Below are 16157 nucleotides of genomic sequence, written 5' to 3'. Positions count from 1 at the left end.
GTGGACATTTTACTTATTTGTCTACTTGCACTTTTACTGCAAGTTAAGTGTTTTTCTATCTTACTTACTTACCAAACCAGGGCTACAAAGCGCCATACAACAATAAGAATGAAAGAGTAAGATGGGGAACAGCAAAAAAAAAACAAAGTGGAAGAAAACCAACATAGTATTCAGTGCAGAATTTATACGGTATAAACTAATACAACATAATTATAAAACCAACAATAGAACAATATTAAAAATTAGGGCTGTCCATGTTACCGCGGTAATAACTAATGTCTTTAACGCATTAACGCAACTTGCGATTTGTAGCAGGCTCAGCTTTAAACTTAGAGTGAAGATACTGGCATCATAATCAATTGGTACCAACCATGTGAAACTAGCTTGTTGCGAAGGAAGCCAAATAACGCTCCAAACTCGCGCTGACTTTTGGCTAGGAATCACTGACATGGACATTTTCAAAAGGGTGCCTTGACCTCTGACCTCAAGATATGTGAATGAAAATGGGTTCTCTGTCTACCCACGAGTCTCCCCTTTACAGACATGCCCACTTTATGATAATCACATGCAGTTTTTATTTTAAGCCAAACCATGATGTTTTACTAAACCTAACCTGGTAGTTTTGTTGCTTCAAGTAATTGTGTTGTGTTTTTGTTTTGTTTCAATTTACAATGTTAACCAAATGCAAGATTGGATGAGCTCGCTTCTGTGATACTCAAAATTAAGGCTTAAAACAAAAGTATAGCAATAATAAATTTGGTCGTAGTATAGACCCCTGGGACACTCCATACTTTACCAGGAAGGGCAGAGATGATCACCATCAGAAACAAACAATTTTTTCTGTTCATCTAATAGGAGGTGAACCACTTCAAGGACTAAATGGTAAATGGACTTGCATTTATAGAGCGCTTTTCTAGTCTTCCGACCACTCAAAGCGCTTTACACTACATGTCAGTATTCACACACACACATTCATACACTGATGGCAGAGGCTGCCATGGAAGGTGCCAACTTTGCCCATCAGGATCTAATCTAAATACTCATTCACACAATTCACAGCAATTTGGAGGGGACTCAGGGACACATCGACATGTGACCGGAGAAGCCGGGGATCGAACCACCGACCTTTTGATTGTTGGACAACCTGCTCTCGCCTCTGAGCCGCAGTTGCCCACTTAAAGGACCAAACAGATATGCTCCAGCCCATTCATGAGAATACTGTCATAAACTTTGTCATAAACTGCTATTAAGTTGAACAGCTAGAGAACGGAGCGTAGCAGTTCTTACCGGATTGGTTTGTTTCTCTAATAAGCACAGTCCCAGTGTTCGGATGCTGTCTAAAACCTGAAATATTTCACAGTTCAATTCTTTCAAAACATTGCAGCAACACAGGGGCTCTGTCTTGCACAGGAAGTCTGTGTCTGTGTGTAACCACAGTATTTTAAGTATGAAGCAGTTGAAACAGAATCATGCATTCTCAGCCAACTTTATCCGAAATAATGAAACAAACGATACAAACAAAATCACTGCAACTGCCACAACTTGACACAAACATCTCATTATGATCAAACAACGCTTCATTTTAAAGACATCGCCTTTGTACTTTACTTCCAAACAGATGTATATGCCAAGAAAATGACATAACATAATAAATGTCCCATTTTATGCAGGAAAAAGAGCTTCTGTGTCAGAGTGGTAATGGAGCTGATTCTGTGTTTGATGTTCATGTATAATACACATCAAAGAGTTGTGCTTTTTAGTTTCAAGCAAATGAGAATCATGCCAGTCGAACGGATGTGCTGTTTATATACATGTCTTCACCGACCATTAAAGAACTCTGATAGCTTTTCTAAACTTTGCCAACAATATCTGATTAAATTCAAACTTTTGTTCTCAAAATAAAACATCTACCACACACTATGTTTTAAACAATGTTCAATCAGGTTTTGGATAAAAAGTGAATGGATAATGTATTACAGTTACTGATTATATTAGTATACAGGACTTTGGAAATGATTTCCTTAACCCACTGAGACCCACAATAGACCCGTTTTTGTCTTTTTTAGGGGGGTATAGGGGGTCTTTATGATGGCCATTCCCATGCACTATTATGTCTCATAAGTTGTTGCAGCAATCTTTGGGTTGATACCACTTGTAAGTTCATTATTTTTAAGTTGAAGCACTTACTGACAGTCAGCTTTAGGCTTGTAAGTTTAAATATCTGGATTTATTAGGATAATGCCAGTCCTGCTACTGTTCATTTTCTGAAAGCTTTTAAGATCAATTACTTGAAATTTCAGCTATAAATGCTGTCAAGTTGAGTCCAAATGCAATTTGAATAAAATCATCCTCTGTTTAAAGGTATACAAGTGGTATTAACATTCAATAACATTGCAAATGTCCCCGCTGTGGGACTAATAAAGGATTATCTCATTTTATCTCAACATGATTCAAATTAAAATGTGTTTCTGTTTATCACTATGAAACAGGTCTGGAGTATTTAGGTTGAAAAGTTTTAGAATATAAATAGCCCCAATGGGATCTAAGAGTATAAATGTCAGTAAGCGTTATGCTTAATCGGCATTATGATTAAGAGGGGGTCCTTGGAAAATGTTCTCCCCTGTATTTGAGAAGTTTGAGAAACCAAAAGCCTCTACAGGTCAGCCCTGTGGAGCAGGGAAATAAAATGCGCATGTACAGATCAATACCTTCCAACAAAAGGGTGGAATTATCAGGGGGAAAAACCCGATACTGTCCTCCTTTTGTTAGATAGTATAGCCCTATACAAATTTAAATGCACTGCTCTATACTGCTAACCTAAAGGCTGTTACCGGGCTCCACCTCCACGTCATACGACAATGGTTACAATGTGTGACCTTCATTCTTCTTTGTTTTGCATCTCCTTAAGTTGTTTCCTCCCAGTATTATATATACATATATATATATATATTCCCCCACAAAGGGAATGGTTTTGCATGTGATGGCCACAGACAATTGCTCTCTCCTTATCCTTCCTGACTGATTCATCTCTAGTTTTGTGTTCTGCTAGTGTCCTTGTCACTACTTGTAGCATGAGGCGGTAACTGCAGCCCAATCAGGTTGCACAGTTAGTCCAGCTCCTCCAGGATGGCACATTCATACATCCATTCATAGGTTGATGATTTTGGTTTCCATTGACCGTTGTTAGATAATTTTGTTCTCAACAAATTGTGTAAAAAATGTACATTAGTAAAGATTTTCAACTTGAATAATTCGTTCATCAAGATCTGATTTGTGATTTAAGTGTTCCCTTAATTTTTTTGAGCAGTGTATATATATACGTATATATATATATATATATATATATAGCAGCTAACACGCATGAATCAAACACTGCATGTGGGCTGAATGTCTCACAACACGCGTTGGCAAAGAAAGCAAACTAAATCCGTTTCATTATCTCACTGCATATCCGATCACCTGCTTCCTCCCAAAGGTTGAGAGCATTTCAGATGTCCTAGAAAATATTCTGGGATATTTTTTTATATATCATTCATGTCTAATCCCTGTAGTGTGTCAGTGAACAGTGTTGGCTAGTACACAAAAAGGAAATGGAAGCCGTTGCCAGGCCTGTTTCATAAATTAATGATTACGTGCAGGGGAATTTGAATGGGAGCCGGTATAGGATCACGTTCAAAGAATTGCTAATTGTCTTTATTTATGACAGCCGGTGATCTCTGGGATGAATTAATGCGTTCGCTGCACTACTGGGATGAGCCTTAACCGTCAGTGTAGGGGATCAGCCATCAACCCTGCTAGCTTACCGATAGAAAAGGTCTATAGATGTTTAGAAAGAAGGTTCTCCTATACAGCAGCAAGAAGGGAATGCAAACGCACACAACACCCTGACTACATTCTTTGTAATGTAAATGTGAGGCAATAACATACAATGGTGCTAGGATGCTGAAAGGACTCCTGAATTCATAATGCATTATTATTACAACAAACTACAGAACCAACTGTTCACTGTGCAAAGATTTTGTCCCTCACACGCTGAGATGATAGTGGTCATATTTAGAAATTTTCAATCAGCTGCTGTAGAAAACAGGCAACAAAAAATGTGCAATTTACACATCTAAAACCACGCAAAGCAACGCATTCCAACCAATGGATGGTACACATCTGATAAACGCTACTTGGGATCAGAAAGTGTGGACATCTGGTTTTCACTTGATACATTTCTCAAGGTTCAAGGTTCTTTATTTGTCACATGTCACTTCCAGCAAAGCAGTCATTGGCAATGAAAACCTTTTGGTCTCAGGTTCTTTCAACAATGCTGATAAAATATGTATATATTAAAGAGGAAATCAGATAAGTAAATGTAAAAGCAAAATGATAAAGCAAGGCATACAATAATGAAGTTAAAATAAATAAAAGTAAATATAAATTGTAATGTAAATTTGTAATTTTGTTGACGACAATATTTCAGATGGGAAAACTGAAAGTAAACAGGATGTAGTAGGTATATGCATGATGAAGTGTAATATATGTACACAGAGGTGTAAACAGGAATGTAGTATGTACAGAGAATTAACAAATACTGTATGTATATTCTACAATTTCATTTAGCAAACGCTTTTGTCCAAAGCGACGTACATCTGAGAATTTGTACAACACAAGCAAGGATCTAGATAGGAGGGAACAACGTGAGTGAGTGACAACAACAGCTTCAAGTCCGATCAGACACAGGTGCAGGCAGGCAGTGCACAGAGACAATGCACAGGATCTAGCCGTGTATTGTCTGTCGGCACCTGTGTGGCGTATAGGGTATATACTGTATACACACAGGTGTAACAGGTTGTAAAGCAGTAAAGTGACGATTGATGAGCTCAGGAGCGCATGTGACGCATGCCTCTGTTTTCAGGTGGGGCAAATTTTTACTATACACTAAACACAGCTGTTCCTGGATCCGATCCCAACAGCACTCTACTTTAGTGAATAAAGCCAAATGAATAAATAGTCACATATATACACATGTATTAGGGCTGTCAATAAAAATATATTATATATTTAATCATGATTAATCGCAATAAAATATTGTATCATGATTAATCGCATGATTGTCCATAGTTAATCACAAATTAATCAAAAATTTTTTTTTATCTGTTCAAAATGTAATTTAAAGGGAGATTTGTCAAGTATTTAATACTCTTATCAACATGGGAGTGGGCAAATATGCTTGCTTTATGCAAATCTATGTATATATTTATTATTGGAAATCAATTAACAACACAAAACAATGACAATACTGTCCAGAAACCCTCACAGGTACTGCATTTAGAATAAAAAATATGCTCAAATCATAACATGGCAAACTGCAGCCCAACAGGCAACAACAGCTGTCAGTGTGTCAGTGTGCTGACTTGACTATGACTTGCCCCAAACTGCATTTGATTATCATAAAGTGGGCATGTCTGTAAAGGGGAGACTCGTGGGTACCCTTAGAACCCATTTTCATTCACATATCTTGAGGTCAGAGGTCAAGGGACCCCTTTGAAAATGGCCATGACAGTTTTTCATTAAAATTTAGCATAAGTTTGAAGCGTTATTTAGCCTCCTTCTCAACAAGCTAGTATGACACGGTTGGTACCAATGGATTCATTAGCTTTTTCTAGTTTCATATGATGTCAGTATCTTCACTCTAGCTTTAAATCTGAGCCCGCTACAACCTACAGTCAGGGATGGAAAGGTTACAGTAGAAAAGTGCAAGTCCACACAACGACTTTGTTACGGTAATGAGAGTAAATGTAACCCGTTGCTTCCACTCCTACCTACAGTGCAGTAACGGCTACCATAGTACTGCCACGCCAAGAGCATCTCCCGACTCCCTCACAAATGTGAAAGCTGTGTGACGGTGACCTGGCACACTGGCCTCAGGATAGCTACCAGCTCAGGCAGAGCAGGTGATGACAGCTCCAGCACAATCAGACATGCTCAAATACAACACATCCTCGCCATATCATGTCAGCCCAATACCTGCCATAGGGCACTGCTGTGCTCCACTACTCACCTCTCAGATGAGGCTACAGATTAGTTTCTATTTATATAGGGACCAGCAGAGGAGAGTAGATAAGTTACATGCAAGCCTATTTGGTAGAACATAGGGGGGGAGATCTATCTCTCTGGATAGCATGGGATGTTTTTGTATGTGTGTGGTTTCTGTATTGTCTACAAGCTTTTTGGCAGCAGTTATTCATTTCAAAATCAGATTAAAAAAAACTATTCTAGTTTGATTGGCCACTACTCATAGGGTCAAAGCTACATCCCATTTTCTCTGCCAGCAACACTCCTGACTCTGATACACCAAACACATGGCTCATTCTGCAGACGTTTAGGCTGTTTTTTCTAATGCTTTAATCACCATTTAAAAACTCCTATAATTACACTCAATGGCCTCTTCTTAGTAATGGTGCACTGACACTCACCAACAACTCACAGCTAATTAAAAGCGATGTGCAGAAGGCCTGCTCTTCCATGAACAGAATAATCACGTGAAATCAGCCGAAATCGACAGTATGCAATGTTTATTATCTACGATTAAAGGCGCTTCGATCATGAAAGGAAGAAGGAGGTGGAAGGGAGGAGACAGGCTGAGGAACTTTTACGCTTTGACATACTGAGAGACAGATGGTGCAATGTTGCTGCAACTCAGCATTGAGGTGTTCTTCCTAATATTTTCTGCCTCTGGGCCTGTCAAAGGGGGGAGCGAGTAATCAAGAGCAAGGTTGGATTTGAAGGGGACATATCATGAAAAGAAACTCACTTTTTCGGTGCTTGTGCACATACATTTGGGTATCTGGAGTTCCTACCAACCCACAAACTGTGAAGTAAGACAGTTTTTGTGAGCTGCCTAGATCAGAAAATGTGATTCAACAAGCCATTCAGATTTGGCTCCCCTTCCTATGACACATGCAGGCTCATTAGGATATATATCGCTCTCGATCTGAATATCTCTACCATAGATGGACAACGCATCTCCACTTCCTCCCACTGTACAGAAGTGAAGCCAAAATATCCCAGAAATGGGAGCTGCCATCTTGAGATTCATGCGCAGACAGAGTCTGCGCAGTAGTGATTGGGGGGGTGGAGCCACGGTATCGAGGTCACCCGCCCACACACTTTCCCGAGCCAATCATGAGTCAAGCACGGCCGCAGCTTGCTAGCGAGAGAGAATCACAGCTGCCAATCATGACGTCTCACCCCCTTTTTTATAGCATCAGATAACTAATTAAAACAAAACCTGTCAGAAAAATTAACACTTGAACATACTGTACTGTAAGAACTACCTAAAATGACGTGATTTGACGTGTACTTTGACTTTTTAGTTTGGCCCATGTCCCATCTGCTTACATGGAGGAGGCAGAACTTGTGACCTATACTGCAGCCAGCCACCAGGGGGGCGATCAAGATGTTTTGGCTTCACTTTTGGGGAGCTGTCGTGTCGTCCATCTTTTAAATATAGTCTATGATCTCCACCCTCGGCATGAGAACTACCTTTGCAAAGGTGCACCATATTTTTCTCACGAGCCAATCAGAGCAGACTGGGCTTTTTTAGTAGGGGGTCTTAAAGAGACAGGCGCTAGAACGTAGCATTTCAGTTAGAGGGTGAACACAGGTGTATTCAGACAGACAGTATGAGAAAAAGGATGTTTTTTTTTTTACATTAAAGCATGTAAACATGTTCTAGTAGAAACCACAAAATACAAGTTTGAACCTGAAAATGAGCATGATATGTCCCCTTTAAAGGAATCAGCCACATCACATTTCTCTGAATGTCTCAAATAAAATCAACAAACAGATGCTTGGTGTGTGATTAGTATGATACACCATTGCTCTTTTCTGTACATACATGACACAAAACAGTGTTGTAAGTCAATGTGTAATTTGCACCAGGAAGATACAGATGGATTCATACAGGGATCTCCTGGACACCTGCTAACTGGTATTAGTGAGAAGCACACAAGAAATAAATATATTCCATAAATATACGGGACAGATACACTCTGTCGTCAGTGGTGCATTAAGGATAACACAATTACACAATATTTTGGCCTTGATTCAATGCCTGAAAGAAGTCCAACAACAAATCATATTAATCTAGGAATTTAAATTGGATTAGCTGCATTAGAATGCCTAAAATGTAAATACAAGCACACTGTGGCTGATGAAACTAATTCTCAATCTGTAACTGAGGATGATGTGTGTGTATCATTATCATCTGTGATGGCAACACAGCATTACAATTTTTTACAGTTATTAATACACAGTGAAATGTGCCAGAAGTTGGGTGAGCATTAGCATGGAAGGCCAGTATTCATGTTAAATGATGGTTTGACCTCTAGTATAACTACGCCCTGCAGGGAGTATCAGGAAGAGGCGGGCGACTCGATTCACATGACTCTAACAAAACTCAACTTGACTTTGACGTGGTATTCATGACTTGAGACTTGACTTAGACTTGAGACAGATGACTCGAAAGGACTTGACTTTATTTATTAAATATTTTCATTTTTCTAGATATTGACAACAAGGTTTTTTCAAACATGATTGGGTTATATATAGGACTGTCAATCGATTAACAGCCACGGCCCGTTCAGTAGTCCAGCCGTCATCCCTACATATCTAGCTACAACAGTCTTACAAATATGTTTCCGCCCAAGTCCTCCACGTGGGTAAAACACGCATACAAAAACATCCCACTCATTTTTCCTCACCTATTAATTTTAATTGTCAAAGGGTTTTGCAGATTGCCAGGAGGGAGGTCAGGTCACAACACATCCTTCTGATCTACTAGATACATGTCTGCTTTATTCATTCTGTGGAAGGTTACTGGTATATTTTTTTTTTAATGTGATTTTCTTATTCTTTGATTTCAGTGGAAAGCTGGGTGGTAAAACCATTGGTTTCTTAGCTCCCTTGTGATTCTTGCCACTGAAGAGAGGAAAACAAGTCGATCAAGTTGAAATAACAAAACCATCACAATAGCCTCCGTATCCATTAATTACATGCAAGCATGTCTAGACGGAATGTCAGGATCCCATGCAACGTGCCTACATCCTGTTCATTGAGAATAGCAATTGAAAACCGTAAAAGCCCCCATTGGCATGGGAGAGAACACTCAACGCTCTGTACCGAGGCATCTATAAAGCTGTCCTCTTTGGTTCTGTCCTTGAGTGAATAATGCTCTCAGCTCTCAATGAAATGATTGTACCAATGAATACCATAATGCTAATTAGAATGTAATTAAATAGAAAGCTGGTTTTCCCTCACAGATGTGTCCAATCAGCATGCGATTGACGTGACCAACTCATGTTACGGAGGGACACTACAATGAACATAAACAATGAATAAAACTCAAATGCATTTCCCTTTTTGAATTCCTTTCATGTTTGTCTCTAGTCATTGTCTAAGGACAATTGGACCTTGGAAGAGTACATGCAGTTCCTGTCCTTCAATAGAAAATGTAGGGGGCGAAATCCACATCTAATTAACGAACAAGGCCAGAATCACAGTCCTTTGATATTCTGTTTGTTATTGGTTTTATGTTTGATTTAACAAATTAATGTAAGATTAATTATTTGGGCATCATTTGGAGTTACGCAAATAAACAAAGAGACAGAATTGTGATAGCGTGATAATCTCATAACTTAAAGGAGCAGTGGGTAGAATTGGAGCAAATATGATTTTAAAAAAAGTTATTTTTATAAAACGATCACTATATCCTGACAGCAGTGCATGAGACGGGTAATCTGAAAAACAAAATATGTGCCTCTGTGTACTTCGGTGTCCTCCGGTGCTCCTAATGGCATCTGCAAGATTTCACAGACCGGAGGAAAGCAACCAATCAGAGCCAAGCTGGAGACTTTCCGTCTTTGAGCAGCTGTCAATCACTCCCAAACTCTGATCAAACGGTCAAACTAGGCAGCACTGATCAAACATGAATCAATATTCTGTTACTGTAATGCCTATTTATCGCCTCAAATGTTTTCAGAAACATCTTGTAGTGTACTGTTTAGCTGTATAATGGGTATATACTTTTACAGTTTGCTTTAATATTTAGATATTTGATATTTTATACAGGCTACAATGTGAGACTATAATTTTTATTACAAATTTTGATACAGGAAAATGTTAATTTATTTATTTTGACTTTGAGGTGTAAAGAACCACTTGTGTGAACAGATTTGTTCTGAAGTGGCACCTACTGTAGGACTGATTTTAAGAGAATTTGTGCACGCCTCCTCATGAACAGGTGGTGTTTATCAAGTCAAAACAAGCGATTTATGACAAACTTGTGCAGTTAAGAGAGTTTTCTGGAACAATCATAGAAGCAAACCTCACAGAAAACAAGTCAAAGACATTTCGGATAATGAAATCCATAGATCCCAGATACAAACAACATTGGGAATATTGTGTTTCCTCCTCTCCTGCTGTGAAATCACTGGAATGTGCAGGAACAACAGCTTTTTGCAAGCACCTATTGAGGTGATCAGAGTTGGCAGCTCCAATAGATCACAATCAAATTGAATGCAGTGGAATATCCACTACACAACTTGCAAAGGGCCCTGTGCAGGGCATGTGAGGTTTAGCTCAAGTCAATAACCATTACTGAGACAGACAGGAACCCTAAGGTCCCCTGTGGGTTGGCTGGTTTAAAGGTGCATTAAGAGTGGTTTTAAAATTCCTCCCACCAATAATTCATGAAGCCGGCAACTACGAACCTTGCATGTTTGTCTGTGATGTAAATTGCTGTGTTATTTTAACAAATGCATTCAGCCGTTCTCTTTTCATTTTACATTATTTTCAGTGAATGTGCCCCCACTTATCCCCTTGTGACTGAAATAGTATAGTCATTGATGTGGTGTTCTGCTTTTTAAGTCAGACATAGTAGATGGATGGTTGGGAAACCACATCCAGCATACTGCAAGTGCAGCAGGAGCCACAGCACCAGTTGCTATTGCATATGTGCTTAACTGCCGTAATGTTGTGCTCAGTATAAAAAAAGAACTTTAAAATTTGAAATAACCTAAATTTGGTAATTTCTTCTGAAGTTGTAATTAATGTTCTGGTGACTGCTTAGTTGAAACATTCACATTAAAAGTTCTCTATATGATATCCAGAGCATTAAAAACAGCAAACAACATTTTGCTGTGTAGAAGAGTAATGTCTATCTGAGCAGTTCCGCCGTCGCGGAAACGCTAGCACCCACCCTCCAGTTCCCATCCAGGTTAACATTGTTAGCTCTGACAGCATTGTTTTTCTAAGGATTATAATTTTTCCGCTGCGAGATCGCATTTTTGAGGCGCTTAGGATGCACGACAAATCACGAAAAGTGGAATACGCATCAGAACTGGCGAAACTTGCAAAGTTCTGTAGTGATTGGGCTCGGGAGTCGCCAGCGGGCTCCATAGCGCCCCCAAATGCAGGTCTGAGGAAAAAGTAACTTCGATCTTCACGAAATTCGAGTAGGTCATTGCTCACATCTGCAAGAGCGTACTAAATATTTTTTTAATTTTTTCGGCAAACAGGAAGTCAGCCCATCTTGGATTTTGTGTGTTAATTTAAAATTTACGAACACATGTTTGAGGACTTTAGGATGCACAAAAACTCATGAAACTTTAAACGCATATTCACACTAGTAATTACTTTGATTTGGTGGTGTAATTGGGCTTTGGCGTGGCATGTTGGCTCTTTAGTGCCCCCTTATTACTTTTGGCCTTTGAACATACCTTAAACGCCCTTGGTATACTTGAAAACTCATGAAAGTTGGCAAAAAGATGGCCACCTGTGAACTTTCTGTGAATGTACAGCGATTGGGTACAGTTGGTTTAGGGGGCTCCATAGCGCCCCCTAATGAGTGGAAGGACATAGGACCATCTTGAATTTTGGACGTTTTTCATTTATTTTATGCATACTTTTACAAACTCCTCCTAGAGAGTTTATCGGATTTGCATCAAATTTGGGTGGTATAACCCTCAAACTAATGTGACGCTAAATTGCGAAGGAAGTTGTTGTAAATTGACTATACATTGTCCAATCTGCACCAAACTTGACATGTTTTATAAGAGTCACGGCATCGAGACATATACGTTCCATTATGAGTGATAGTCATAGTGCCACCTAAAGGAAACAGGAAGTTGTTAGATTTACGAGCCCAGTGTGGCATTATATCCTTATTGTCGAGCCGTGCCTGAGGAACCTGCTCAATAGAATCAGGTTTTACTCAAATCAAACCATGCCCTAATCTTTCTGACATAATGAAGTCAACACCGTAGAGTGTGAATAATTCACATCAAAACCAATAAATAACACAGACAATAAGTTTGACTTTACAGTGTCTTTTCCCATGAGTGACAATGGGACACACCCAAACTCTGACGGGGCATTCTTATCATTCTTGTTGGTCGATGGAGATTTGTGATCTCATGAATTCCATCTTCAACTTGAGCAGAGGTCTAATCAGCCAGAATAACTGGAAACACCTGTGTGGGTGTTCAGAGGACAAACAGGTTCAGCTTATACAGAGTTTGAACAAAGTGTTCTACTGTACAACAAAAAACAACAAATGAGTGAACATCTTCCAGTCCCTTCGAGTTGATACTAAATGTGATTACTACATTATGAAAATGCCCAGTGATTGGCAGTTTGGTTATAGCAAGTTCACTCTACTCGACTTTAGCCCTGATTTTCCGCTTCCCGACTAGCGACTAGAAAGGAGCCTGTAAATTGCGAAATTTGATCTGAGATCTGCAAAAACTCTTGTGAGACTCGCTGCCAGACGACCTATCCTAACCTCAACCATTCGAGGCATACGACATGACACAGGAGGCTGTTATAACTTGACTCTACATATTCCAATCTGCCCCAAACTTCATAAACTGGATAAGAGTCTTGGCCTGAAGATGTATACGTTCCATTATTGAGTTATGGTGATAGCGCCAGCTACTGGCAACAAGAAATGGTTGTATACTGCCACCCACCCTTATAGAAGTGCCTTTTAAGGATGCCCCAGAGGTTCTCAACAGGTCATTTACAGCGCCACGCGCTCCACACAAAAAATACCCTCTAACTGTTGCGTGCAGTGTCTGACTTTCATGGAAATGCACGGTAGCGGGTACCCCCGACATGCGCAAAGGGGCGAGGGCCCGTTCAACGCTGCTTGCAGCTTTAATTTTATTATTATTTCTTTGCCCAGATTCCCAGCCACCATGTTGAAATACTGTTACCTTGCACGGAAGCTGGATTCTGGTGATATCACAAGATCATGCGGGAATTGCGGGATCACATCTTACACGAAAATCCATCTTGTCAGGCTTCAAGTAATGCGTTTGTGACCAGCAAGCCAGAGCATGGACCAATCAGCGTCCTGTGAGGCGCTACTGGCAGCTGCGAGTGTGGCTTAGGTGTGTGTGATGACATGGAGGAGAGACGACTGTTCTAAACAACAATGGCGGCTCCTGAAGAGGTTAGCGTAGATGCTGCAATAGCATCAGTTATATCAGAACTGGAGAGTATTTCTTCACTGAAAGAAGAGCAAAGAACAGCACTGATGTTTTCGCTCTTCTCCCGACTGGCTTCGGCAAGAGTTTGATTGACAGATTGTTTGTCCAATCACCTGCCAAGTATCTTTTGAAAGTGCCTGCCCTTTTCCAAACAGTTTCCACTGACAGCTTCTCAGATGGTTCAAACCATCTGGCGGATCAGGTTGGAAATACTGCCCTCTAATTTCCAAATTCAAATATCGGGAGGTGTTATGGGCCCGTGCTTTCAGTGGTACCAGAGCATAACCCACTTCCTATTGCTGAGAAAAGCTGTATGCCCTTTACAATGTGAAATGTGTACAGTATGTTGACAATGTCTGTCAATATCACTTAGTGTGCACACCACATCACGCATGCTCAAGTCCCGAGGGAGCCATGGCTTACCGGGCCCTCTGCTAGACAAAAGCAATGCAGTGATGTGTTATCCTCAAGCTACAATATTCTTCAATCAAATGTTTCAATTGACACAGATGATAGAAAGAGAGAGGCAGTGAAAAAAAGTACTTGTGAAGCAAAAACCTTGCTCTCTGCTCATGAATTTATAAACAACCAGGCATTTCAAGATTTTTCTATAAGCAAGGTCAAAATATATCTTTGCAAATGTATCAGTAGTGAAACTAAACAGACAACTTTGTTAATAAGAATAAAATAAGAGTGAGAAATGGGAGGTGGTTAATTAGTCTGCATGCCTAATGGTAACATAGAGAAGTTACACAACAATGCAGGCCGGAACAGATGAGAAAAAAAAAAGAACAGTTTGCGCAGGTAAGATTATAAAACACAGAGCAGGCTTCAGAAGCCATCCCATAATAACCCAGCCCAAAAAAGAAAGTAAAATGATTTAAAACAAAAAGAAAAAAAAATTATAGTTCTAACTAAATTCTCTGTAATGTGTTTGCGGTGCATTCATGAACTGCTGTGAAGCTCTGGAGAATCCCAGAGTCAACTGCCAAACAGGCGGCAACCTCCAGTTCTGAAAAGTGAAGCCAATGCGGAAGTGACCAGCAGGGGGCGACTCTTCTGGTTGCAAAATGAAGTCTGATTGTATAGAAGTCTATGAGAAAATGACCCTACTTCTCACTTGATTTATTACCTCAGTAAACATTGTAAACCTGAGTTTATGGTTTCTCATCGCTAGTTTCAAGTCTTCTTCAATACAGCATGATGTTCATTTCATAAATTATGGTCCCATTTAGAGTCAAATAGATGACACAGCTAACTTGTGATTGACAGGTCGCTACCACGACGTTGTCCGGTCCGGGAGTTGTCCGTGTTTTCGTCTTAGTACTTTAACCCTTTCATAGTGTGTTTTCAGTTCATGAAAGTTAACTAACATTTTTGTCGCCTAAAAATGTCTTACTCAGCGTTCGGTTGTACTTAGCTCCAACCTCTCGTGTCACTTCTGGTTGCAAAAAACCAAGATGTCGGTGGCCAAAATCCAAAATGCCAAACTCTAGGCTTCAAAACCATAGTTAATCAACAAACCAATGGGTGACGTCATGGTGACTATGTCCACTTCTTTTATACAGTCTATGGTGCCAAACAGCGTTTCGTCAAAAGCTAGGCGGTCAGAAAATCAAACCAGAAAAACAAAGAAAAAGTAATCATTGTCAAAAGGGATTATGTGAATTTGAAAGATTCATCCACAAAGGCTGCTGTTCATCAGCCAGCTGTCAAATCTTGGACGTCTAGGTTCCCACAGCACATCACAACAGCTCACAGAACAGCCCACAGCACACTTTTTCAGCCAAGTGGGATAAAGCGTGCAAAAACACCTGTATAATGCTTGAACTTTGTTATAAAAGATGCATGAGCAAAGAGGAAATGGCGAGTTTGTGTCTCTAAGGGTTCAGCAGCACTGGAGAGAGGCTGCTTCTTGGAAGAGAATACAACGGGTTTCACCAACTACATGTATTGATCTATAGTATCTGTACAGCGGTTGTATAGTTACAGTGATTTTCCAGTTTTTCAGATATGAATGCTGTCAGTGGCAAGGCGTGATGTTCAACCCCCAAATCCCTGTGGATTAAAACTTTAAAATATTTTTTTTCCTGATGCAGAAAAAGGAATCATTGTGTCTCAGTTGAGTCTAAGACATACCAGCAACTCCAGCAGCATGATCATATACTAACATACATGGAGACAAGAATGTCACCCTAGATCTATGCATCCAGCTTTCTAACATTAAGTGCAAATAACCGAAAGATGACCTTTCTTTACATTTCCTCAGACATATGGAGCGTAGAGGCACAGCATTAATGCGGATTAGCACAACCGTTGGGACTCAGAAAGCAATCTAGAAGCGGTACACCTCTAAACAAACAGTGTCTCCATTTGCATACAGACAACAATCTAATTATTGTCATTTCTTTCTTTAATCATGGGAATAATGTAATTACAAGCCATTTATGGCTGATTCAATCCTGCATACTGAGATTTTGTATGATTTTGTGATCAGTGTCAAATGTTTTACGGTTGTTGGCAGCAGTTATTTTTGCTACTTTTGCATTTCTGCTTCTGCAGAGTCTCTAGGTGTGAACACTGGATCACCTTATAAAAGTGACATGATTAAAGTAT

At 39.8% G+C, this 16157-nt stretch overlaps 1 protein-coding gene across 1 annotated transcript in view; it reads right to left on the bottom strand.

The window, feature by feature from the left end:
• The window catches only part of chst8 (carbohydrate (N-acetylgalactosamine 4-0) sulfotransferase 8), a 196630-nt gene that overhangs the window by 149536 nt on the left and 30937 nt on the right, over positions 1–16157 (bottom strand). The gene's annotated exons all lie outside the window — the stretch shown is intronic.

This window comes from Sebastes fasciatus, chromosome 2 (assembly GCF_043250625.1).
Source record: "Sebastes fasciatus isolate fSebFas1 chromosome 2, fSebFas1.pri, whole genome shotgun sequence".
In the NCBI taxonomy this organism is placed as follows: domain Eukaryota; kingdom Metazoa; phylum Chordata; class Actinopteri; order Perciformes; family Sebastidae; genus Sebastes; species Sebastes fasciatus.
This window is presented reverse-complemented; position numbering and strand designations above follow the sequence as displayed.